The following is a 25149-nucleotide window of genomic DNA, read 5'->3' as shown; positions in this document are numbered from 1 at the left end:
ATAGGATTACTTACATCTTGAGGGGTAACCTTTTGCATCTGTTCCATGACAGGTCCTTCTTGCTTCAGCTCTGTTTCAGGAGAAAAACGGAAGAAGTCCTATATGTCTCGGCAACGGTAGCAGCAGTCTTCTGAATCGTATCAGTTACATCTTGGTTCTTCTCTATCTTCTGCTCCATTTCTTTCTTTGAAATTCACACTAATCTTGTGTTGTTGTTGTAGCCTGGATAATCACATCAACTCCGCTTCTACACAAGCTTGAGATCAAGACATACCGCAGTTTTGTTATCTTGCTTCTATCAATGGTGAGTTGTTTTCCTTTGCTGCAATTTGTATTCTTCTATGAACTGATACAATTTCCGACCCTGCAGTTTCTACATCATTCAAAATATCATGAGCAGACTCAAGCCATCCCATCTCAATGCAATAGGTGATCATTCCATTTTCTTCCCAGTTTAAACACACAGTCCCTCTTCTGTTTCTTTGATTTATCTAATAGGTTTGGCAAATGGAAGATTTGATGTGTGAACTGTGCTGTTATTGCAGGTTATGATGTCTACCGTAAGGCTTGCCAACAAATTGATCTAAGGACATCCAAGGCATAGAACAATGGTAAAACTATTGGTACTTACTCATCTCTCATGCGTAATGATGAACCTGGTGAAGTATGTCTAACTGTGATAGTTAATGTTATGCAGCATGGAGACCAAAACACCTCTGGTTTGCTTTAATGACAATCATGTCAGCAAAATCAACACTTGTTTTTCGCCACTGCCTGCACGATGTTACCAGCAATGCCTTTAGCTTCAAACAGACTGTGTAGAGGTATGCCAAATGGAGTGGCCCATATGTTTGCAAGTTGTAATTTTGCAAATTTGTCGGCGGTGTTGGGAGGACAGCCAGGCCAAGAGCATAAACTCTACCAAGCGGCACTTTGTATTGAACTCGGTTTAGTTTAAGAGAATTTTTTTGTTGCCATGCCTTACTTTCTTCCATTATTGGTTGTATGAAGTATTTGTAGGATAAAGCTTTGAAGCTATTAAGATTTGTACGGTTCTGAATTATCCCTCTATGATGAATGTATCCTAAAGTTCCTTGCTCTTGCAGAACTGTCGTTAATGAATTTAAACCAGCATAGATAAAATCAGTTTGAGGGTGGGTCCTGTCACCTGTTATAAATACATGCACACCCTTCCTGAATTCAATCCAGCTACAACCTGGTCTCTTCTTCATATTTTATTGCTTCATTGTGTCTCTTAACTCAGATACTTCTTCGTATTAACCTACCACTCCATAAACATTTGGCATTAATACATAATTTCCACAGTGACCTGGCTTAATTTCAATCACCTTGCTTGCTGCAATCTCAGCCAAGTCTGTATCCTTGTGGATACAGCATGCTGCTAGCAAAGCCCTCCATCCAACAGGATCGGCCTTAAAAGGCATTGTTAGCATTAAATCATAAGCCTCCATGAGTTTCCCTGCTTGACAAAGCATGTCAATCACACAGTTGTAGTGTTCAATGGATGGGGGATACACCATAATTTGAATCCATTACTGCTAGAAACTCAAGCCCTTCCTCCACCATGCCAACAAAACTGATTTTGTTTGGTACCAATTGGGCTTGACACATACGAAAAGAATATGTCTAATGCTTCATCACCATAGCCATGCATTCCATAACCCGTGATCATGATGTTCCATGAGGTCACATCTTTCTCTGTCATAATATCAAACCATCCGAGCATCTCTCATATTTCCGCATTTTGCACACATATCAATCAGTGCATTCGAAACAACAACACTAGAGCCATAACCAATTTTTGTAACAAACCCATGAACAATTCGTCCATTGTCAAAATCTCCTATCACAGAAAATATAGACAAAACACCAGTAACTGCATATTTACGAGGAATCATCCCATTCTCCCCCATCCTCCTAAACATCCACAAGGCCTCTTCAAAGCGTACAATCTGCACATACCCATTAACCATTGAATTCCAAAGCACAACATCTCTAATCAGTCAATTCCTCAAATACCTCATGTGCATCCAACACTAATCCAAATTTCAAGTATTAACCAAAGCACTTCCAACAAGAACATCCAACTCCAACCCGAGTTTAAGATAATAACCCATGAATCTTCTTATCCTCCGAAACCTCCCGTATTGTGGAAGCCGACTTGAAACGAATCCAACAATGATTGAATTGTAAGCAAAAACATTTTTTGTCATTGGGTAGGGTAGTCGAAGACTTTAAGAGCATAACCGATGAGGGTGCACTTGGAGTATATGTTGATGAGGCTGGTGATGGCAAGTGGGGATGAAAAGAAGCCATTTTTGAGCAAATGGGAATGATCGGTTGCCTTTGGTCATGAATGTATGCAAATGAATTTTTAGGCCGAGTGCCAAACAAAATAAAAAATAAAAAATAAAAAATAAAAAACATCATGCATCCATGTCATATCATATCACATCATATCATATCGTGTCAGGTCATGGGGATTCAGGATCAAAATCCGGGTCTTCTCAGTATTTAACCATCTCCCACTATGATCATATGAAGAGTGTCCTGCTTCATATTCTCAAGTTGAAGATACTTAAATAGGGGCAACTGTCATACCCCGATTTTGGTCCTGAATTTTTTTTTTTTTTTTTTTATTTTGTTTGGCACTCGGCCTAAAAATTCATTTGCATACATTCATGACCAAAGGCAACCGATCATTCCCATTTGCTCAAAAATGGCTTCTTTTCATCCCCACTTGCCATCACCAGCCTCATCAACATATACTCCAAGTGCACCCTCATCGGTTATGCTCTTAAAGTCTTCGACTACCCTACCCAATGACAAAAAATGTTTTTGCTTACAATTCAATCATTGTTGGATTCGTTTCAAGTCGGCTTCCACAATACGGGAGGTTTCGGAGGATAAGAAGATTCATGGGTTATTATCTTAAACTCGGGTTGGAGTTGGATGTTCTTGTTGGAAGTGCTTTGGTTAATACTTGAAATTTGGATTAGTGTTGGATGCACATGAGGTATTTGAGGAATTGACTGATTAGAGACGTTGTGCTTTGGAATTCAATGGTTAATGGGTATGTGCAAATTGTACGCTTTGAAGAGGCCTTGTGGATGTTTAGGAGGATGGGGGAGAATGGGATGATTCCTCGTAAATATGCAGTTACTGGTGTTTTGTCTATATTTTCTGTGATAGGAGATTTTGACAATGGACGAATTGTTCATGGGTTTGTTACAAAAATTGGTTATGGCTCTAGTGTTGTTGTTTCGAATGCACTGATTGATATGTGTGCAAAATGCGGAAATATGAGAGATGCTCGGATGGTTTGATATTATGACAGAGAAAGATGTGACCTCATGGAACATCATGATCACGGGTTATGGAATGCATGGCTATGGTGATGAAGCATTAGACATATTCTTTTCGTATGTGTCAAGCCCAATTGGTACCAAACAAAATCAGTTTTGTTGGCATGGTGGAGGAAGGGCTTGAGTTTCTAGCAGTAATGGATTCAAATTATGGTGTATCCCCCATCCATTGAACACTACAACTGTGTGATTGACATGCTTTGTCAAGCAGGGAAACTCATGGAGGCTTATGATTTAATGCTAACAATGCCTTTTAAGGCCGATCCTGTTGGATGGAGGGCTTTGCTAGCAGCATGCTGTATCCACAAGGATACAGACTTGGCTGAGATTGCAGCAAGCAAGGTGATTGAAATTAAGCCAGGTCACTGTGGAAATTATGTATTAATGCCAAATGTTTATGGAGTGGTAGGTTAATACGAAGAAGTATCTGAGTTAAGAGACACAATGAAGCAATAAAATATGAAGAAGAGACCAGGTTGTAGCTGGATTGAATTCAGGAAGGGTGTGCATGTATTTATAACAGGTGACAGGACCCACCCTCAAACTGATTTTATCTATGCTGGTTTAAATTCATTAACGACAGTTCTGCAAGAGCAAGGAACTTTAGGATACATTCATCATAGAGGGATAATTCAGAACCGTACAAATCTTAATAGCTTCAAAGCTTTATCCTACAAATACTTCATACAACCAATAATGGAAGAAAGTAAGGCATGGCAACAAAAAAAATTCTCTTAAACTAAACCGAGTTCAATACAAAGTGCCGCTTGGTAGAGTTTATGCTCTTGGCCTGGCTGTCCTCCCAACACCGCCGACAAATTTGCAAAATTACAACTTGCAAACATATGGGCCACTCCATTTGGCATACCTCTACACAGTCTGTTTGAAGCTAAAGGCATTGCTGGTAACATCGTGCAGGCAGTGGCGAAAAACAAGTGTTGATTTTGCTGACATGATTGTCATTAAAGCAAACCAGAGGTGTTTTGGTCTCCATGCTGCATAACATTAACTATCACAGTTAGACATACTTCACCAGGTTCATCATTACGCATGAGAGATGAGTAAGTACCAATAGTTTTACCATTGTTCTATGCCTTGGATGTCCTTAGATCAATTTGTTGGCAAGCCTTACGGTAGACATCATAACCTGCAATAACAGCACAGTTCACACATCAAATCTTCCATTTGCCAAACCTATTAGATAAATCAAAGAAACAGAAGAGGGACTGTGTGTTTAAACTGGGAAGAAAATGGAATGATCACCTATTGCATTGAGATGGGATGGCTTGAGTCTGCTCATGATATTTTGAATGATGTAGAAACTGCAGGGTCGGAAATTGTATCAGTTCATAGAAGAATACAAATTGCAGCAAAGGAAAACAACTCACCATTGATAGAAGCAAGATAACAAAACTGCGGTATGTCTTGATCTCAAGCTTGTGTAGAAGCGGAGTTGATGTGATTATCCAGGCTACAACAACAACACAAGATTAGTGTGAATTTCAAAGAAAGAAATGGAGCAGAAGATAGAGAAGAACCAAGATGTAACTGATACGATTCAGAAGACTGCTGCTACCGTTGCCGAGACATATAGGACTTCTTCCGTTTTTCTCCTGAAACAGAGCTGAAGCAAGAAGGACCTGTCATGGAACAGATGCAAAAGGTTACCCCTCAAGATGTAAGTAATCCTATTCTATCACACAAACAATCCTTTTTTTGAACAACATTAGACAAAACCATGACCAAATGTTAAAACACCTTACCAAAAGTCACTAGTATTACCAATTTTCAAACATAGCCGTCAATAAAGGATTCACTCGTCTCATCGCCAATGACACTAGGTTGCGAGTCCCTCAGCATGAAAACACTCTCGATTACAGAAAGCCCCGTTGTTGTAGTGTCTGAACCACAAAATGTTGTCCAGTCGCTAACCATTATTCCAGCGCCTATCACTTCACTACTTCAGTTCTGTTCCAGGAATTGGAAGTTAGCCAATAGGACGCAATTTGGAATTCCGGAAATAGAGCTCTTTAGGGGACGGTCTTGGTGAGGATTACGGAATGCTTGGTCAAGCTGGCAGTGGCAAGCTTCGTGTGTCAGCAGGTCAAAGCAAACTTGCTGCAAAAGTTGTATGATTTTTCCCCAAAGTCTACAACCGAGGAGATGCTTAGAACACTTCCTTCCTCAAAAATCGATTGGTTTGCACATGCTGTAGAGAATAAAAGTAATGTCAACTCATCTGCAATTGAAAAATATTGGAACTAGTTTGGGAGATAAAAGTACATACCTAGTTGATACATCTGCAAACTTATCCAGGGGATTGGGTTCTCAGAACTCTCCAGATTTGCAGAGTAAACGGGATAGGCACCAACCTGAATCGGTATTGCACGACCCATCCAATATTGCTCCTGAACTGAATCATTGGATTTGTAGCTATTCAGAAAACCAAAGGTACCTAAGATGACTGCAAAGAATTAACTACAGGGATGTTCAATGACAATCCCGAATCCTACACTAACTTAAGCATCAAACCAATCCACAACCAAGGAAGCATACCTTGTGGCGAGCAAATACGGCCTGGGCGGTCTTCTGCAGATGTTGCTGGTAGCAATAGTGCAAAATGGGCTTATTCAGAAGGAAGTGATAAATTAAGACCTGCTACGGAATATTCATCAAAGGAACATTTTCCTGGAAGAAAGGTGTTCAAATGAGGAAGATGCTATGATTAAAAACCATAAAATGTTGGACACAAGAAGAGAACGGGACCTGAAAACTCCAGCTTAGCTAGTGACAGAGCAAAGTTGGAGGAATCCACACAATATTGATTCAATGACTCTCAAAACCAACCAGCTTCCGAATCAAGGCTTCCTCTTCCGCAAAATAGCTGATGCATTTTTTTAGAACCAGTTACTGCTGCAGCTCAGAGTATTCGGACGGATAATTCAACAGGTGATCTTGGTGACCTCTTCATAACTGGAGAAATTCTGGATGTATCTATCAGAGCCAATGAAAGTAGAATAAATCAACAAATCACCTTGCACAAATCAAACCACAACAATCAATTTAGAAACTTTGTGCGATATGCATTGCCTATGGAAATTCAGTTATTAAAGAGAATGTTAATCAAAGACGAACCGGTAACACCAAAGAAGCAATGGCCATTGTCCCTGATTTAATCACCAAGAGTTTGTTTAGTCTCACAGCTACAAGGGAAGTTGCAACAGAAACCTCGTAGTGGCAAGAGAAACTCGTAGTGGCAAGAGAAATTCACTGCAGTAAAAGCAAACAGTTAAAATTCGAAAATCCCAAAATGGCATAGAGACAAAACAGAGAGAAAAAGCGTGAGTTCAGCATACCTTTTCCAAAACCAAACATCCAAATAGGCCGATCCAAGCTGAGCGCCCTAAAGGATTTCGCAGGTTGCCCCTTTTGATCTGAGGAACCAGTTCAAAACCCTAAACAGGGTGAATATAAAAGAAAAACCTAATCAGCAAAAGGAGGAGAGAACGAAAACCCTAGAGAGGAAGAGCGGCTACAATTCAAAAAAATAAACCCTAGAAAAAAAGACGAAAAAGGAGGCGGACAAAAAAGCTCTACCAAGAACCCTAACCCAAGAGAAACCGATTGAGGGAGGCGAAGGAAGAAAGATTCACGTAACACCATCCTTTCCAATCGCTAGCGGCTTTGTTGTGACCGGTGAGTTTCGATTTCCAATTCACGTTTTTGTTTTTGATTTGATCTCAACCGGACGCGCTTCACTCCTGACCATAGATGAAGACTAGATTCTTTTGTTTATTTCCGATTCGAGATTTGCGTTTCTTCATCGTCGTTAGATGGACGATTTTCTTCCTGGTTTCGTGCTTAGTTTTTCCATACTGAGGAAAGTGTTGGTATTTTTGTTTTTGTTGCTTATATGCCTTTATTGGTTTTGACTGTAGCAGTAGCTTTAATGGCACCTTTAGTTTGGGGAAACAACACTAATAACGTTTTGATATACCCAATACCCTTTGGTCTTCCCAAACTTTGTTTGTTTTTCCCATGAATGACTTGACAGCTAGCCTTCCACCCTTCTGTTCGCCTCCCTACGTGGGCCAGGCTAGAACGGGTTTCTATAAACCAAACCCAACAGACTATTTTTTTGGTTTTGATTTTTATGTTTTAATTTTGATTTCAATCTATTCTGGTTTAATATCTAAATTGTTATTAAAATTATAAATAATCATGAATGATCTAGTGGAGAGAGGTTATTTTGGTGATCCTAAGTGGAGAGGGTTCAATACTCATATATAGCATTTTTTTTTCCTTTTAGCATTTTATTTCTTTTAACATTTTTTATGTTTATGTTTTATTATACTCATGGTTTCATTATTATTCAATAGCACAAATCTATTTTTTATTAATTTCATCATTCATTCAAAAACCATTTTAAAAACTATAAAAATCATATTTCTCGATTTAACGTCGAGCCCATTTTCCTACCCTTGTAAGTCGATTGCTTTTAAGCATCGCCATCAACCTCACATGGCTTACTCTTGGGCCTTCTTACAATGAACTTAACTTTCAATAATTTCCACCTCGGTACTTTAATTGTTTTAATTTAATAATCAAATCATTTTCTAAATAAAACGTGAAGAAAAAGGTTACCTGGATGGAATGTCCAGTCGTAATCCCGAATATTAGGCTCAAGCTGTAAGAGCTTGTAAGTCATAAATATTCGTCTTCTCGCCAAAATATCCGTAAATACCTCAAATCACCTTCTAAATAAAGTTGGAAGAAAAAGATTGCCTGGATGTAATATCCAGTCGTAATCCCGAATATTAGGCTCAAGCTGTAAGAGCTTGTAAGCCATAAATATTCGTCTTCTCTTTAACACTCTAATATTCAAATCGTTTTCTAAATAAAACGTGAAGAAAAAGATTACCTGGAGGGAATATCCAGTTGTAATCCCGAATATTAGGCTCAAGCTGTAAGAGCTTGCAAGCCATAAATATTCGTCTTCTCTCCAAGATTCAAAACCTCTTCTTAATAAAATTGGAAGAAAAAGATTACCTGGAGGGAATATCCAGTCGTAATCCTGAATATTAGGCTCAAGCTGTAAGAGCTTGCAAGCCATAAATATTCGTCTTCCCTCCAAAACATTCATAAATATCCGAATCATTTTCTTAGCAATATTGGAAAGAAACAGACTGCCTGGGTGGAATGTCCAGACGTAGTCCCGAGTATTAGACCCAAGCTGTAAGAGCTTGTAGGTCACAAGTACTCGTCTTTCAAACTTCAAAATACTTAATTCCTACCTTAATACTTTTTCAATAAAGATGGAAATGGAACATGGTGTATACCGTGCACTCCTGAGGCTAGGATTCGAGATGTATATCTCGCTCATCCAAGTTCTCGCCATCACTCAAAATACATCCAACCAATCAAACTCTTTCTCGCCGTCGTGCGATTAATCAAAAACCTTTTTCATAAACGAAAGGTATCTTGTCTTAAGTGATACAAAACAATGTTTCGGCCACGATTGTTGAGTAGAGATAAATGACGCTTTTTCGAATGTAGATTTATAAATCCGTTTGATGTGTGGTATGCGTCCACTCCTCATCTGTTTTGGGTAAAACAATGTTTTCGTCGATTAATACAGTATAGCTTTCGCTAAAATTGACCAACAAACAAACATTTTTCTACCCAGAACTACGTAAGCCTTGATTTCTCTTTTGAGATACGTAGGAGCAGGATTTGTAAATCTTGTCAGGCCCATTAATAAAAAACTTAGGTTTAGTCCTTCGTCAAAAAAATCCAAAAACATTTCTTCTCTCTTATATTCATTCTTTCCCACCTAATAAATTGAAAAGCCTAACATTTCAAACTAACATTAATGCACACAACTGACCTAATGGTTCCCGTTGAGTACAACGGACGTGAGGGGTGCTAATACCTTCCCCTTGCGTAATCGACTCCCGAACCCTGATATTGGTTGCGATGACCATATCTTATCCTTTCTTTTGTCTTGGGTTTTATCGATATTTCCCCTTTCCTTTTTAGGAATAAATAAAGTTCGGTGGCGACTCTGTTCAGTCCATCATTGCGAGCGTGCGATCGCGCTTCGCTTTGAAGTCGTATCCCCATTTTTTTCGAGGTGCGACATACAGGTAAAATGATGATGCTGGATATTTGTTTAGATGGAGATGCTCTATTGTCGTCAAGCCTCATTCGCGTAGATGATGATGCTGGATATTTGAAAGTATCCCTCTACGACAATGGAACATGTCCATCTAAACATATATCAATTCTATCTTCAAAAGATAAGGGTTCAATGTTGGCAAGTTACATTGGTTTCCTTGTTCGACAACATATTCCGATTACATGTGATAATTGGAGAAGTACGGACTTGAAGGTTGGCAAAGAAAAAATATGGTTGGAGATACAGGTACTTACCATATATTGTTATATGTTTTTTGTTGCATCAACTTTGCAGCCCTGTATTGTAGGCAGAATTTAGGACTTCTCAAAGTTGATTTCTTGTTACTTTGTCGTTCATAAAATACACCACTAAATTCTATGCGTTTAATTTTTAATTTTTTTTCATCAGGCTTGTGTCTCAATAGAGGATGGGTATCTACCTAAAGTTACTTTTGTAGTGGTCCAAAAGAGACATCACACCCGTCTCTTTCCTGTCAACCCCAAAGAGACCGATAGAAGTGGAAATATTATGCCAGGTTTTTTCAATATATTTCTCAACGCAGCTGGTATATATTATCATTTGAATTTATCACTTTTTGCTGATTTTGTTGTTCTAAATTGTCAAAGGAACCGTGGTAGACACCAGCATTTATCACCCTAGGGAATTTGATTTTTACCTTAACAGCCATGCAGGAATTCAGGTAATATTAGCTATGTCATTTAACTTTATGCCATTGTTTACTATTTGTTGCTCAATCGCCTTTTGACAGTTCTGTGTTATTTGCATTTGGACGTGTTCTTTTTGCAGGGGACTACTTATGCTGCCATCTGTTGTTTTGGTTGAGCCTTATTTTGTATGGATGTGCGATAGAACTACTAGACAGCTTTTGGATATACAGAACATGTTTGCCACCATGGGTGGATGGGCGTTTTTGTTTAGTATTGGTTAGAACTACTAGACAGCTTTTGGATACAGTGGTCACTGGGTGTTGGTTGCTATGTTTTATTCTCTTAATTGTAGTATTTTGAGAATATGTTGTTGTATATTGTTGATCAAAAAATCATATATTAATGTTGTATATATGGAGGATTAATGTTGTATATAAATGGATTCATGTTGTATATATCAATGGATTAATGGTGTATAACATTGGATTAAAGGATGAAATCAATATGAATTTTACACTTTTGCAGCATGCGAACAGGTTACCAATTAAATATATATCCACTGTTTTTCAAACAAATTTTTTTAAAATAACTAACACTTTAGAGGGCGCTTTGTCCAGAAAGCGCCCTCTAAACACTTTACATTGACAACTTTAGAGGGCGCTTTTTCCTGAAAGCGCCCTCTAAACACTTTACATTGACAACTTTAGAGGGCGCTTTTTCCTGAAAGCGCCCTCTAAACACTTTACAATGACAACTTTAGAGGGCGCTTCTTCCTGAAAGCGCCCTCTAAACACTTTACATTGACAACTTTAGAGGGCGCTTTTTCCAGAAAGCGCCCTCTAAACACTTTATACTGACAACTTTAGAGGGCGCTTTTTCCAGAAAGCGCCCTCTAAGGTGTCCCTTTATGGACCACTCCAGAGGGCGCTTTTTTCTTAAAGCGCACTATAATGTGGCCACTTTAGACAGCGCTTTCTCCAGGAGAACAAAGCGCTGTCTTTACCTATGCCAGCGCCAGATTAGAGGGCGCTTAAAAGCGCTGTTATAGGCCAAAATAAGCGCCCTCTTTTCCCTTATTTGGCGTAGTGATGTTGTCGCTCGGCAAGTAAGTTGCCGTAAGCTTCGATATTTTCTTTAGGATCCATGACTCTGAGAACCATTTGTAGAACCTTAGTTCTTTGCCCAACTAGGAAAGATGGTTGCGTAGTGTGGGTCTGCGAGATGTATTTCTCGTTGGATCGATGCGAGAACCTCACTTAGAGTAGATTCTTTAGATGGAGTTGATGCCCGGCAAGTAAGTTGCCGCAGGTAGCAAACAGTCTAATGGATTCATGACTCTAAGAACCTTTGTAACCATAGATCATACCCGGTGAGAACCTATTCTTGGAGAGCAATCTGATTCATCAGTACCTCAGACTTTTGAACCCGTGTATTGAAAAAAAAAAAACAACACAAATATGCATGGCATGCATTGCATCCATTCATATACCATTGCATATGCATTTGTCATCATGCATTTCATATCATTTCTCAAAAATACCAAAAAACTCATCCATCCTTTGTCCATGAGAAGCAAAGTGATTCCTGACACGCGAAGAACAAAGAACCATGTCTCAGAAGATGATGGACGAGCTAAGAAATAGCCAAGAAGCACTGAAGGAGGAACTTAACCTTTTGAAGAGCCAAATGAGATGGGTCTTGGAAACCCTGCAAGTCTTGTTGGGAAAAGAGGGTCACCCAATATACGCTGCTGCAACAAAGAGAGCTACTACGCCACATCCATCTGGTGTTACCCCAAGTCAAGGGAAATTCTATGTGGCAACTCCTCATTTACCAGTATATGGACCTCCCTCAAGACGTCATCATCAACATCCTCTGGCTATTGCTCCTCAAAGTCACCAAAGCCAAGTTCAGAACAAAAATCAGAATCAGAACAAGAGGAACAAGGATCACAATGACTCGATTCTGGTGCCATATAGCAAGCTCTATCCGCAACTGATCCAAAATGCTTTGGTGACCCCTCGAGCTCTCACACCTGTGTCACCATACCTGTCATGGTACAATCCAAATTCAACATGTGAATTCCATAAAGGAGCATTGGGACATGACCTGGATTCTTGCTTAGCGTTGAAAGCCTTGGTGCGAGGGTTGATTAACAAAAAGAGCTTAATCTTTGAAGAAGATCATCCGAAGGTCAAGTGTGAATACCATACTGGGACAATGGGGCACTCCATCGAGGAATGCAAGAGTTTTAAGCTCAAGCTTCAAGGATGGATTGACATAAGGTCACCAACACTCAAGGAGGAAGGCTCAGGTACATATACCTTGATTTCTGGGCCAGGTAATGAGAAAGGGAAAGGACCCTTGAGACCCCTCAAGGTTTTGTACCACAAGGAAGATGTCAGGGATGTGGCTAATGAACTATCATTATTTCCTGGTAAGAGCATTGAGATACCGCCTTGGATTTCCAACGTCACAGCCCATACCAATGAAAGAAAAGGGGAAGTGAGTAGTGGATCCAAGAGGGTTGCGTTCAACGATGAGATTGAAGGAAAAGAATTTGAAGATCATCCTGCCAATGTCAAAAAACTTGTTGATCCCAACCTTCAAGTGGCTGAAAATGAGCAGTTAGCAATGCCCAAAGTGTTGTACCAGCAACCACCATCTTCTGGTCTTCATTGCCAACAATCCTGGTTTGCTCCTCATCCAAATCAACAAGCCCAAGGCCCGAGATATCAAAAGCAGCATAGGCTTCAAAATAACTTGGAAAGAAGAAATGATCCTCGACATCCAGTCTTCATGACATATAGCCAACTCCTACAACCTCTGATTCAAAACTCGTTGGTGGTTCCCAAGTCTCTTAAGCCGGTTCCACAACCTTACCCACCCGGGTATAACCTAAATGAGAAATGTGGATATCATGCCGGATCAGAAGGGCACTCAACTGAAGACTGTGACGCTTTCAAAGCCAAAGTACAGCAGCTGATTGACAACAGGTACATAGCCTTTCAAGAAGGAAGCTTGGTGGTAAATGTTAACCCATCGACCGGATAAGTGCGAAGATCTTACGGGGTGTCCCCCTAAGTTAATGGATCAAGATTGAAGAAGTCATTCCCTAAAGCTGGCAATCATTTGGCTGTTTCAGCATTTCTTTTGTAGTTTCCTTGCATGTTGACTGTTAATTGCTTTTAAGCATTGTTGTTTTCTTTGAATTGGTAAGATTAATGAAATGTTTATGCATCTTTTGAATTGATCCATTCGTATTCACTCGTTTCTCATTTATGTTAAAAACAAAAATACTCCTCTCATTCACTTTTGTTTATCAAACCGTTGTGCTAACAAAGATTGGAGGGAGGATGATGAAAACGAAACACCTGAAATTGTTGTGGTATGCTTTTGAGTAAAACCTTGTCGATGATGTAAGGCATTTTTTCAAATCACCAAACACTGGAGTGATAAGGAGTTAATCCCTAGACAACCACTTTGAGCCTAGAATTTGGTGTTTATTTCGGATCTAAAACCCTTAATCTTAACCTGGGGCAGGGTAGTTGTGTTCAGATAGTTTGATCATGCATTCGATCTTTCAAAAAAAATCGTCCATTTGTACACCCTCCAATTAGGTTCAACCACATGTTATCCTTCACGCACATGTTGAAGTGTCGAAGAAGTTAAGAAAAGCTAAAATTAGTGTTGGTTGATCCTTATCCACCAATAATGTGGCAGTCAATACCTTTAAAGAATAAAAAAGGCCCGCTAAGTCAAATACCACAAAATGACTTAGGCAAAAGTTAGGGCATCCCGATGGACCGAAAGCTTCAAAGAAGCGGTCCAGGAAAAATCAGGGATAAGGAAAAACAATCAAAAGAGGTCATTAAATCCTCGACAAAAACAAAATAAGGTGACTGCCATTTCAAGAAAATTCGTCTTGAACCCTCATCACACCTTCGAACCCTCTTGGAAGTCGAATGCGTGTATTTGAATTAACTGAACATAGGAACTGGAGATCATCAAGAAGAAGGGGTGGGTAAAAATAAATTTTGAGCCTTATATCCCTTTGTTTCAAAAAAATCGTGAACCAGACCACGTTACAACCCTTAAAAGACCTAATTGAGACATGGTTTATTTTGAAAGCATACCATAACAAGGTTGTGTTAACTTGACTCCAAACGATTTTTGTTAATCATTTGATGGCACCAACTTGCATACTGTGAATGACTTGATCACCATTGTGTTCTTATCAATGACTCGTTCACTGTATTTCACCCATTCATATCAATAAACTTTGATTTCAAATTGTTGCATAAGCATTGAATTAAAATTACCATTTTTGAATGAACAATCTTATTTGCGAGTCAACACTTAGCATCAAAGAAATTCAATACACAGTTGAGGAACTTGATGGAGTGAAAGAAGTCTAGTCGAGGGCAAATCACTTTGAGCATCAGTTAATTCGAGCTAGTCACCCTAAGGGTCATCTAGCCAAGAGTAATCTGCTTCAAGAATCAGACCGGGGCAAGCCACCTCAGAGCTCAGTAAGTCCAATCACTCCAAGGTTCAGTTAACTAAGAGTAATTTGCTTCAAGACTTAGACTGGGGGCAAGCCACCTCAGAGCTCAATGAGTCCAGCTATCCAAAGGACAATCAATCAAGAGTCTACCATTCCAGCATTTGGTTAGTCAAGTTCGGACCATTGCAAGTTTCAAGCACTTGGGGCAAGCCCTCTCGAGGTAGTCTCATGGAAAGTTGTTTCCAAACCCATTTTCAAGGTGAACATTTCCAAAGACCCAACAAACTGGGGCAAGATGAGCCACAGAGGGGCAGAACCTCTTTCTTCGTGCTTTCAAACTGCTCAAACAAATTCTGCCATACGTCAACAACTATTGAGTTCAAGACGAGTGCCCGAAAATTATACCAGCACGATTCATTAATCCTCCAAAAGGATCCCATTGACAAAGTTGTGGTTATCAAGCTGGATAGAATCCTCCTTTGGCAACATCTATCATAAAATATTTGGTTGAGTTCTCGGTGTTAAGGAATCATGAGCTTCCATAAAAAGCCTTAACAAACTCCCAGTCTGCCCAGTGTCAGCATTCTCATAATCATGATCGTTCATATATCATGCATAAAAGGAAATTCAAATCATGCATAGCCGAAATGTACTTCGTGCTCATTTTGCATTGACTCAGGTCTTGTTGTCGATCCTATGATCCTTTGACCTTTGATTCCAGTTTGTATTTGGTGCCCTTAAACCCACATCCGGTTTTCACAGTCATTTTCAAATCCAATTTTTGTTCAATACTATTCAGGTCATATATGAACCTGTTGTTGAGCTTTTATTCCGGGGTCAGGTCATACTTGAACCTGCTCTGAAGAGTTTTTCCAATTTTTGTTCAATACTATTCAGGTCATATATGAACCTGTTGTTGAGCTTTTATTCCGGGGTCAGGTCATACTTGAACCTGCTCTGAAGAGTTTTTCCAATTTTTGTTCAATACTATTCAGGTCATATATGAACCTGTTGTTGAGCTTTTATTCCGGGGTCAGGTCATACTTGAACCTGCTCTGAAGAGTTTTTCCAATTTTTGTTCAATACTATTCAGGTCATATATGAACTTGTTGTTGAGCTTTTATTCCGGGGTCAGGTCATACTTGAACCTGCTCTGAAGAGTTTTTCCCATTTTTTTTCAATACTATTCAGGTCATATATGAACCTGTTGTTGAGCTTTTATTCCGGGGTCAGGTCATACTTGAACCTGCTCTGAAGAGTTTTCCAATTTTTGTTCAATACTATTCAGGTCATATATGAACCTGTTGTTGAGCTTTTATTCCGGGGTCAGGTCATACTTGAACCTGCTCTGAAGAGTTTTTCCCATTTTTGTTCAATACTATTCAGGTCATATATGAACCTGTTGTTGAGCTTTTATTCCGGTGTCAGGACATACTTGAACCTGTTCTGAAGTTTTTTCCTTTTGTTCAATACTATTCAGGTCATATATGAACCTGTTGTTGAGCTTTATTCCGGTGTCAGGTCATATATGAACCTGTTCTGAAGATTTTTCCCTTTGTTTGTTCAATACTATTCAGGTCATATATGAGCCTGTTGTTGAACCTTATTCCAGTGTCAGGTCATATATGAACCTTTTCTGAAGAGTCCTTCTCTATGATTGTTTCAGTGTTGTCAAGTCATATATGAACCTGCTGATGAGCTTTCATTCCAGTATTATCAGATCACTCTTCTTGAATTTTTCTAAGTTTGTTAGGTCATACCTGAACCTGCTGTCAGAACTTCTTGATATTCCCCAGCGTTGTCAGGTCATATAGGAACCTGTTTGTAGCATCTTTTCCTTTAGTTAGGTTTAGTAAGTCATATATGAACTTACTACCGAAACCTCTTGTGCTCTGAATGTTGTTTATCAACTTTCACTTCGGTTACTCCCCAGTGTGTGTCTGATTCTCCAGCAGGATTTGTTTTCCCCAACGAAAGTTGTTTTTTACCATTTGTCTGTCTCCCTGTGGGTCATCAGTATTCCCCACAGATTGGCCTGTCCAGTAGCATCTCCTGTCAAGGGTCCACCATATCCCTAGCAGATAAAAATTAAAAAAAAAAATCATGCATCCATGCATATCATATCATATCATATCATATCATATCATATCATATCATATCATATCACATCATGTCATAGGGATTCAGGATCAAAATCTGGGTCTTCTTAGTATTTAACCATCTCCCACTATGATCATATGAAGAGTGTCCTGCTTCATATTCTCTAGTTGAAGATACTTAAATAGGGGCAACTGTCATACCCCGATTTTGATCCTGAATTTTTTCCATTTTTTCATTTTTTATTTGGCACTTGGCCTAAAATTCATTTGCATACATTCATGACCAAAGGCAACCATCCATTTCCAAACATTGGTTATTATCTAGCTTTTTGATCATGGTGTTTTTTGATTGCAAAATGGATTTTAGTTAGTTGACTTTTTTAATTTTCAATTTTAATTTAATTTAAAAGTAAATCTAATTCCAAATTTCAAGTTAATCTTAATTGTTTTTTTACTAATGATTCAAACTCTAATTGATTTTAATTTTCAAATAAATGTTAGAATTGATATCAAAGTAATTTTAACAAATTATAGATTAATTTGATTTTATTAGGTTTTATTGGTTTTTTTATTTTAAATTGACATTGAGATGAGTCTTAGATTATTTCTAAAATCCATATTCATTTCTATATCCGCAAATTCCTTTCATTCAAACCGAGTTTGTTACAACCTTAAAATCATAAGTAATTTTTGTTATTAAAACAAGCATTTTAGATAAGCATTACATTATGCCTCATTGGTTATTCATATACATTTTATGCTACATACATCAAACTTCATGGCATACATCATGAGCAATTCAAATAAAAAAAGTTGACAAAAGGCCATGCTTTCGATGCGGCAGTACCGACACTAGTTGTGTTTCGTGTTGCCGACGAGTTAGGAATGAGGATGGCTAAAGGTCCTACGTCGTTACGGATGCACTTGGTAGTTGATGCCGTCACAAGTTGTAGATTTGAGGTCACTGATCCAGCAAAGAAATAGCAACTTCGGGTGCTAAGAAGCGTCAGGCATCACCTCCTATCCTGGATGTTAACTAATTGATGCAGCAAAAAGCGGTTAGTGAATATGCAGAAGATGCTGGTGGCAGAATTGATATTTTGGATGATAGAAACAGAGGCTCCAAATGAAAAAACGTGAATATGAGTTGGGTATGACGCCCCTTGACACCTCAACAGAAGAGAAGATAGTAGCAATTTCATTAGATGATCCAAAAGCTTCACTTGTGAACAACGTTGATGAGGTTAAGAAGCACTCTCCAATTTCTCCAATTCGAAAATACTCAACAGAAATTCCAATACATGTTGAACTTAACCAAACAACTCACAAAACAATCTCAACTGAATCCCCAACTGACATTAACCACTTCTCAAGTTCTAACCGAATGAACAATTGAATTTCTAACCAGTTCACAACTCAACCTCCGTTCAAAACCTGCAAAGATTCACTACGACAATCAAGAAAATATCCAACCTCAAGCTACTATTGCTGTTGCAGCAACCAGTTCGCCTAATGAAACCGTCAAACTCGCAAGAGAAAATTAGAGAAAATTTTGGAGCATGTTTTAGAGAAAAAACAGAAATTGAAGTTACCCGGCAATTGCCGAATCCTGTCAACAGCGGTTCAGTGAACTTCTCTTCTGTTTGAATCTTGATGCGTAAGTTCAGTCCAACTCCCTCAATTGGAATTTTGATGCGACAGCAGACGAGGTTTTGGAAAGGATTTCTCAATGTTTTCAAATGCAACCCTTGGCCTATTACGCATTCTTTGCAACTGCATCACAACTTCTAAGCATTGCATGCTCTACCTATCTGTCACGGGCCTGATATGGGAAGCTTCCTGGCGCCAAGGTATCTGCCTCTCCGACCTGAACCAATCCGCAATCCGGTCATTTAACAGACCTCAAACCTGCAGCGGAAACGTGTTACAAAAATATAATCAACCATCGACCAAAAGCCACAAATTAACAAAATTCATAACTAGCTAACCAATTCCCTAACCGTTGGTCAAGGAGCTCCATGACAGTTTAACCACTATTGTTGTCGCAGCTTATGTCATCTTGCTTTGCAACAGCATCACACCATCATTATCCTGCAGGAAATGGCCATGGATTAGTCCTGCATCCATTAGTACCTGTCATAGCACAACCAAGCTTAGTCGTTTCAAACAAGTTTTCAAACCGAGGCACATCAGTTAAGCATACCGAATGCAGCCACAACACAACAGAAGCATCGGAGAAAAATCTTTGGTCTAGTAGCCAAGTTGAGAATAATTTTGAAGCAATTGTTCCTGATGGGGCCATTGTTGCTATTCAAGATGCAAACCAACATATGTATTTTACAATTGACGGTGAAGAAAATTCTTTCAGAATAGGTGGTGCCATTCATTACTCTCTTGCAGGAGAAAGGCATCTTTTCAGGGTAAAAGCACTGCTTCCAAAAGGGACGACACTTGCAATCAAAAAGGGCTTTGGTCGTGTTTGTTGCAAGGCTACGACAATCACAAGTTTTTTTTGGGGAATGTTTCTGATATGGACTTGTTGTGTACTTTCTACCTGACTCGTTTGGAAGACAAGATGTTGCAGAATTGGTGCTGTCGTAATGATCGGTGGCAGACTGGTTTAGGGATCCAAAGGCATAACAAATGCTTCATCATGCTGATCCATGTCAGCTAGCATGTTTGATAGCATCACATAGCCGACACCGTGATCATGCTCTAACTCAAGAAGCTCCTAGGTGGAAATTCTCGCCAATGCAATACCTCCATGTACCTTACAATCACTTAACAGTGCCCTCCAAATGACAGTATTGGCCTCAAATGGAATCTCTAGAACTAAACGATGTGCTTCGTCCAGATGGTCGACCCTTCCAAGAAGGTCAACTGTACAGCCATAATGCTCCACTTTAGGATTAACACCACACACATGTAACGCATCATGCCGTCAATATCCTGCAGCAACAAATCCAAGCAAAGCCAAGGCCACGTGAAAAGAACCGTGTTTGAGCTCCTCATGTTTTCATTTGTTTACTGCAGTAACAAAAAAAACACAAAGCAATTGGCAAGTCAGTTGATGTTTCAGAAAAATATCCAAAATTGGTATTGAGACAAAGTTAGGACGAAAAGGGCGTATGTAAAATTACCGTTTCCGGGTTGTAGCATCAAACAGGACAACCCGATTCTGAGCACAAAAAGCACTTCTGGGAATTTCCCCTTTTGAACTCCACCATACCAAATCAAAAACCCTAATTTGTGAAGCATAAATAGAGAAGGAATCAGTGAGACACAAGGGCGAAACAATTGAGAGGCAGAACAAAAAACACCACAAAAGAACCCTAATCCCCAAATCAGAAAAGGAACCGATTGAAAGAAGCGAAGGAAGGAGATTCGATCGTTACCTGAGCTGCCAAACCACCGAAGGTGAGCTTTCGTTTGGGATTTTCATTTTAATCTCTGTTGTAGTTTGGCTTTTGGTGAGATGGTGAGAGTGACGCGATTTTGAGAGGAACGTGAGGTTGAGAGCGATTGAGCGAGCTTTGCTGAGAGTGATTGAAAGGGATTCGTGAGATTGTAAGAGACGAGTTTGTGAGAGGAGTTCGTGAGAGAGTGAGAGAGATGGGTGAGCGTTGATGAGCGATTTTGAGAGCAAAGAGAGATTTCGTTTGAGAGAGTTTTGAGGTGGAGAGATTCTGAGATTGAGGTTTGGGAGGAGGACGATTGAGCTTCGAAATTCTTCTGCGTTCTCCATTTTCATTTTTTTTTATTATTATCATTTGCTCTTTAATTAAAAATTATAAGACAAACCATATAACTCCATTTAAGTGACCTTTGAGTGTTTCCAGTAGACATTAACGTTGGTGTTTAACAATGATTCCATTTTTTTACTATTCCCAACTCACCAGCCTCTAAAACCCAACAGCCAAGCGGCTGGGTTTAATTATGGTAGTCCAACAGATTTCTTTTTTTATTAGTTTTTTATTTTAATTCTAATTTTTAATCTATCTTAGTTTATTTATCCAAACTAGCATCAAAATAACAACTAGTCATAAGTGGCCACATGGAGAGGGGTGGTTTCTTTGGTCTTTAGTGGAGTGGGTTCAATACCCACATATGTAGCATTTTATTTCTTTTAGCATTTTATTTCTTTTAACATTCTTTATGTTTATGTTTTATTATACTCATAGTTTCATTATTATTTAATAACACAAATCTATTTATTTCTTTTAACATCATCATCCATTCAAAGCCGCTTTAAACTATTAAAATCACACTTTTCTCGATTCAATGTCGAGCCCATTTCCATGCCCCTTGTAAGTCGATTGCTTTTAAGCATCGCCATCAACCTCACATGGCTTACTCTTGGGCCTTCTTACAATGAGCTCTTAAGCAACATCAACTTAACTTTCAATAATTTCAAACCTCGGTACTTTAATTGTTTTAATTTAATATTCAAATCATTTTCTAAATAAAACGTGAAGAAAAAGGTTACCTGGATGGAATGTCCAGTCGTAATCCCGAATATTAGGCTCAAGCTGTAAGAGCTTGCAAGCCATAAATATTCGTCTTCTCTTTAACACTCCAATATTCAAAATCATTTTCTTAATAAAGTTGGAAGAAAAAGATTACCTGGATGGAATGTCCAGTCGTAATCCCGAATATTAGGCTCAAGCTGTAAGAGCTTGCAAGCCATAAATATTCGTCTTCTCTTTAACACTCCAATATTCAAAATCATTTTCTAAATAAAAGTTGGAAGAAAAAGGTTACCTGGATGGAATGTCCAGTCGTAATCCCGAATATTAGGCTCAAGCTGTAAGAGCTTGCAAGCCATAAATATTCGTCTTCCCTCCAAAACATTCATAAATATTCGAATCATTTTCTTAGCAATATTGGAAAGAAACAGACTGCCTGGGTGGAATGTTCAGACGTAGTCCCGAGTATTAGACCCAAGTTGTAAGAGCTTGTAGGTCACAAGTACTCGTCTTTAAAACTTCAAAAATACTTAATTCCTACCTTAATACTTTTTCAATAAAGATGGAAATGGAACATGGTGTATACCGTGCACTCCTGAGACTAGGATTCGAGATGTATATCTCGCTCATCCAAGTCCTCGCCATCACTCAAAATACATCCAACCAATCAAACTCTTTTCTCGCCGCCGTGCGACTAACCAAAAAAAACTTTTTTCATAAACGAAAGATATATTGTCTTAAGGTGATACAAAACAATGTTTCAGCCAAAATTGTTGAGTCGAGATAAGTGATGCTTTTCCGAATGTAGATTTATAAATCCGTTCGATGTGTGGTATGCGTCCACTCCTCATCTGTTTTGGGTAAAACAATGTTTTCGTCGATTAATACATTATAGCTTTCGCTAAAATCGACCATCAAACAAACATTTTCTACCCATAACTACGTAAGCCTTGATTTCTCTTTTGAGATACGTAGGAGCAGGATTCGTAAATCTTGTCAGGCCCACTAATAAAAAACTTAGGTTTAGTCCTTAGTTAAAAATCCAAAAACTTTTCTTCTCATCCTTTCTTTCTTTCCTACCCGATAAATCGAAAAGCCTAATATTTCAACTAACACTAACGCACACAACTAACCTAATGGTTCCCGTTGAGTACAACGGACGTGAGGGGTGCTAATACCTTCCCCTTGCGTAATCGACTCCCGAACCCAGATATTGGTTGCGATGACCATATCTTATCCTTTCTTTTGTTTTGGGTTTTATCGATATTTCCCCTTTCCTTTTTAGGAACAAATAAAGTTCGGTGGCGACTCTGTTCAGTCCATCATTGCGAGCGTACGATCGCGCTTCGCTTTGAAGTCTTATCCCAATTTTTTCGAGGTGCGACACAAACACTCTCCTCAAAACTCGAAGTTGCAGCATTTCATTTGAAGCAATCGGTGGTGACTGAGACATGAGATTCGAGTGGAAACTGTGTGAAGGACTACACTCTTTACACGGGGGATCTTGGAACAACATACCTTGTTTTCAAGGCCTTCCAAGTAATCAAGCACTTGGATGATCTTAACTTGTGCTTGAAAATTGTTAAGGCTTGTGATTCTGCTTCAGCAAAATTTAGCCGTGTGACATTTATCTGTAGGTGTGCTGGTGTTTGTGCTTTTGGTGTTGTCATAGCTAAGCATGTTGGTGATGAAAGATTAGTTGACTATTACTTGAGACAATTCAAAGAGATTAAGCTTCCCCATGATTTTCCCTGTGAGGTACTGTATGGAATAACAGGTTACTTATGGGCCTGTTCATTCTCAAACAAGCATATCAATAAACACAAATACAAACTACTCACATGAGTCCAATTGTGGAAGAAGTTATAACAGCTGGTAGACAATTGTCTCAAAATGGAGGGTACCCTTTGATGTGTGAGGCATGGGGACTAACTAACAGGTTCTATGAGGAACACTTATCCAAGGAAAATGAGAAAATTGGTTGGCGGATTAAAGTATACAACACTCATCGACACCGCATGAAACCATTGTCAAAGAAAGTCTAACTTACACCCTTCAACATAAGCTGCTTCCCATAGTCGACTTGCAGAAGACATCATCAACATCTTTTTTAAAGAAGCAGGCATCAAAAGTTGTTCTAGTGGCACCTTTTTGTGTTTCATACTGCATAAATGGAAAGTTTCGACGAATTCAAACATGATGGAACTGTCAATAAAGCTTAAAGCTTTCTCTATATCACTAACTCTAGTGCGAATCAGGTCAAAGTTAATCACAAATAGAGTTTTTATAGGATTATGGTTTGCCTTTGATCCATCAGGATGACGCCCAAGTTCGCCCTAAAAATGATAAACAGAAGAACACTCAAGATCTTAAGAAGAAGGATGAAAATAAGCCTAATGTGTTTTGTGGTGGTTACTACAGTGTAAATTTGCAACCTAAAGCAAATAATCCTTTTGTGAACAATGTAGAAGTAGATTTTGGCATTTAAAATAAAAGAGAAAACATCCAAGGATACATCCTTCCCATTTGATGTGGATACTTGTCGTTCCATAGATTTGCTAGTTGGGTTAGCAATCGGAGAACCCAAACCACTGCACTAGTTATTGGGCAAGTTTTTTGTTCTTTGAGGCAATATTGCCTGTAGCCATGCATTAAGTGTTTTTCTCTTCTTTTTTTGTGACTCAAACCAAGCTAAGTTGTTGTGTATTTATTATAGTTTTAAAACAGCAGCAACCAAGATTTAAGAATAGATTGCAATGGGGAAGTATGTATATAAACCATATATGTACCTAATCTCCAAACGTTAACCTCTCTCAAAGAGATTCATTTCAGTCACAACAAATTAGGCTCCGAGTTTCCTTCATTTTTGTTCTCTCTTCCTTTACTACACAACCTAAACTCGACTTCGAATCAATTAACCGGTTATTTCCTGCGAATTTATCTTGTAGTATTTCTTTAAAACTTCCTGATATCTCACACAACTTTCTACAAGGAAAAATGCCATTTTACATTAATTTGAAGTCGTTGAACCGAACAATATTTTATTTTGGTAACCGTTTGTCAACAAGAGATTTCAGTGATTAACATTTGTCATGTACTGCAAGAAATTAATGTGTTAAGCCGAGATTTGAGAGGCCAAATACATCAAAGACGCAATTAGGACCAAGAGTACTAATCAGTATTACCGGAGGTTTATAGGAGCTGCATATTTTTTATTCTACTCTTTTGTTCATTTTGATGCAAATACATTTTCACCCGCTACTCAAAATAATGGTCCTTTATCAGTCTCAAGCTTTAGCCAACTGAGTGCTTCACTGAACACTGTTTTGGAAAGGCCCTCTGCACCACTAATGACCACTTCACCACAACCTAATTCCTTTGGAAATGGAAGGAACTCTTTCACCTCCAACATCCGGAAAACTTGTTTAACTCCGCTTAATGATGGTAAGCCATCAACCGTTCATTGCAGAAAGAATTAAAACAACATTGTAGCACTTCCTATGTCATTAATAGTTTGATATAAAAAGAAGGAATAGTGTTGAATGAACAAAAGGATCTTGAAGATTACATCGAAAAGCAAAAGGCATTCTACCAAATTCAGGATCCTGGCACATATACTCAGCTGGTTCTTGAGACTGTCGTCATTGAGATATTGTCCCTTCTTGTATCTGCTTCTCAAATAGTACAATCACTTGTTCATATTGTTATTAATATACAACTAACATTGATCCAGTCCAGCGATTCTCTCCACGGTCCCTAAAATGGTGTAGGGCAAGGTTCAATGTTGCCAACATCACCTTCAGGGAAAGCACATACTCCTTAGGTGGAAGTAGATCAACTTCTCC

General features: G+C 38.8%; 2 pseudogenes; one reads left to right on the top strand and one right to left on the bottom strand.

Annotated features, from left to right (window-relative positions):
- Nucleotides 1-284: 284 nt before the first annotated feature.
- On the bottom strand, nt 285-2455 carry LOC127094552 (pentatricopeptide repeat-containing protein At3g14730-like; annotated as a pseudogene).
- A 2-nt stretch (nt 2456-2457) lies between these two features.
- On the top strand, nt 2458-23792 carry LOC127094551 (pentatricopeptide repeat-containing protein At3g14730-like; annotated as a pseudogene).
- Nucleotides 23793-25149: the final 1357 nt, after the last annotated feature.

This window comes from Lathyrus oleraceus, chromosome 6, assembly GCF_024323335.1.
Source record: "Lathyrus oleraceus cultivar Zhongwan6 chromosome 6, CAAS_Psat_ZW6_1.0, whole genome shotgun sequence".
In the NCBI taxonomy this organism is placed as follows: domain Eukaryota; kingdom Viridiplantae; phylum Streptophyta; class Magnoliopsida; order Fabales; family Fabaceae; genus Lathyrus; species Lathyrus oleraceus.
The sequence above is the reverse complement of the archived record's forward strand: the minus strand, read 5'-3'. Positions and strand labels throughout refer to the sequence as shown.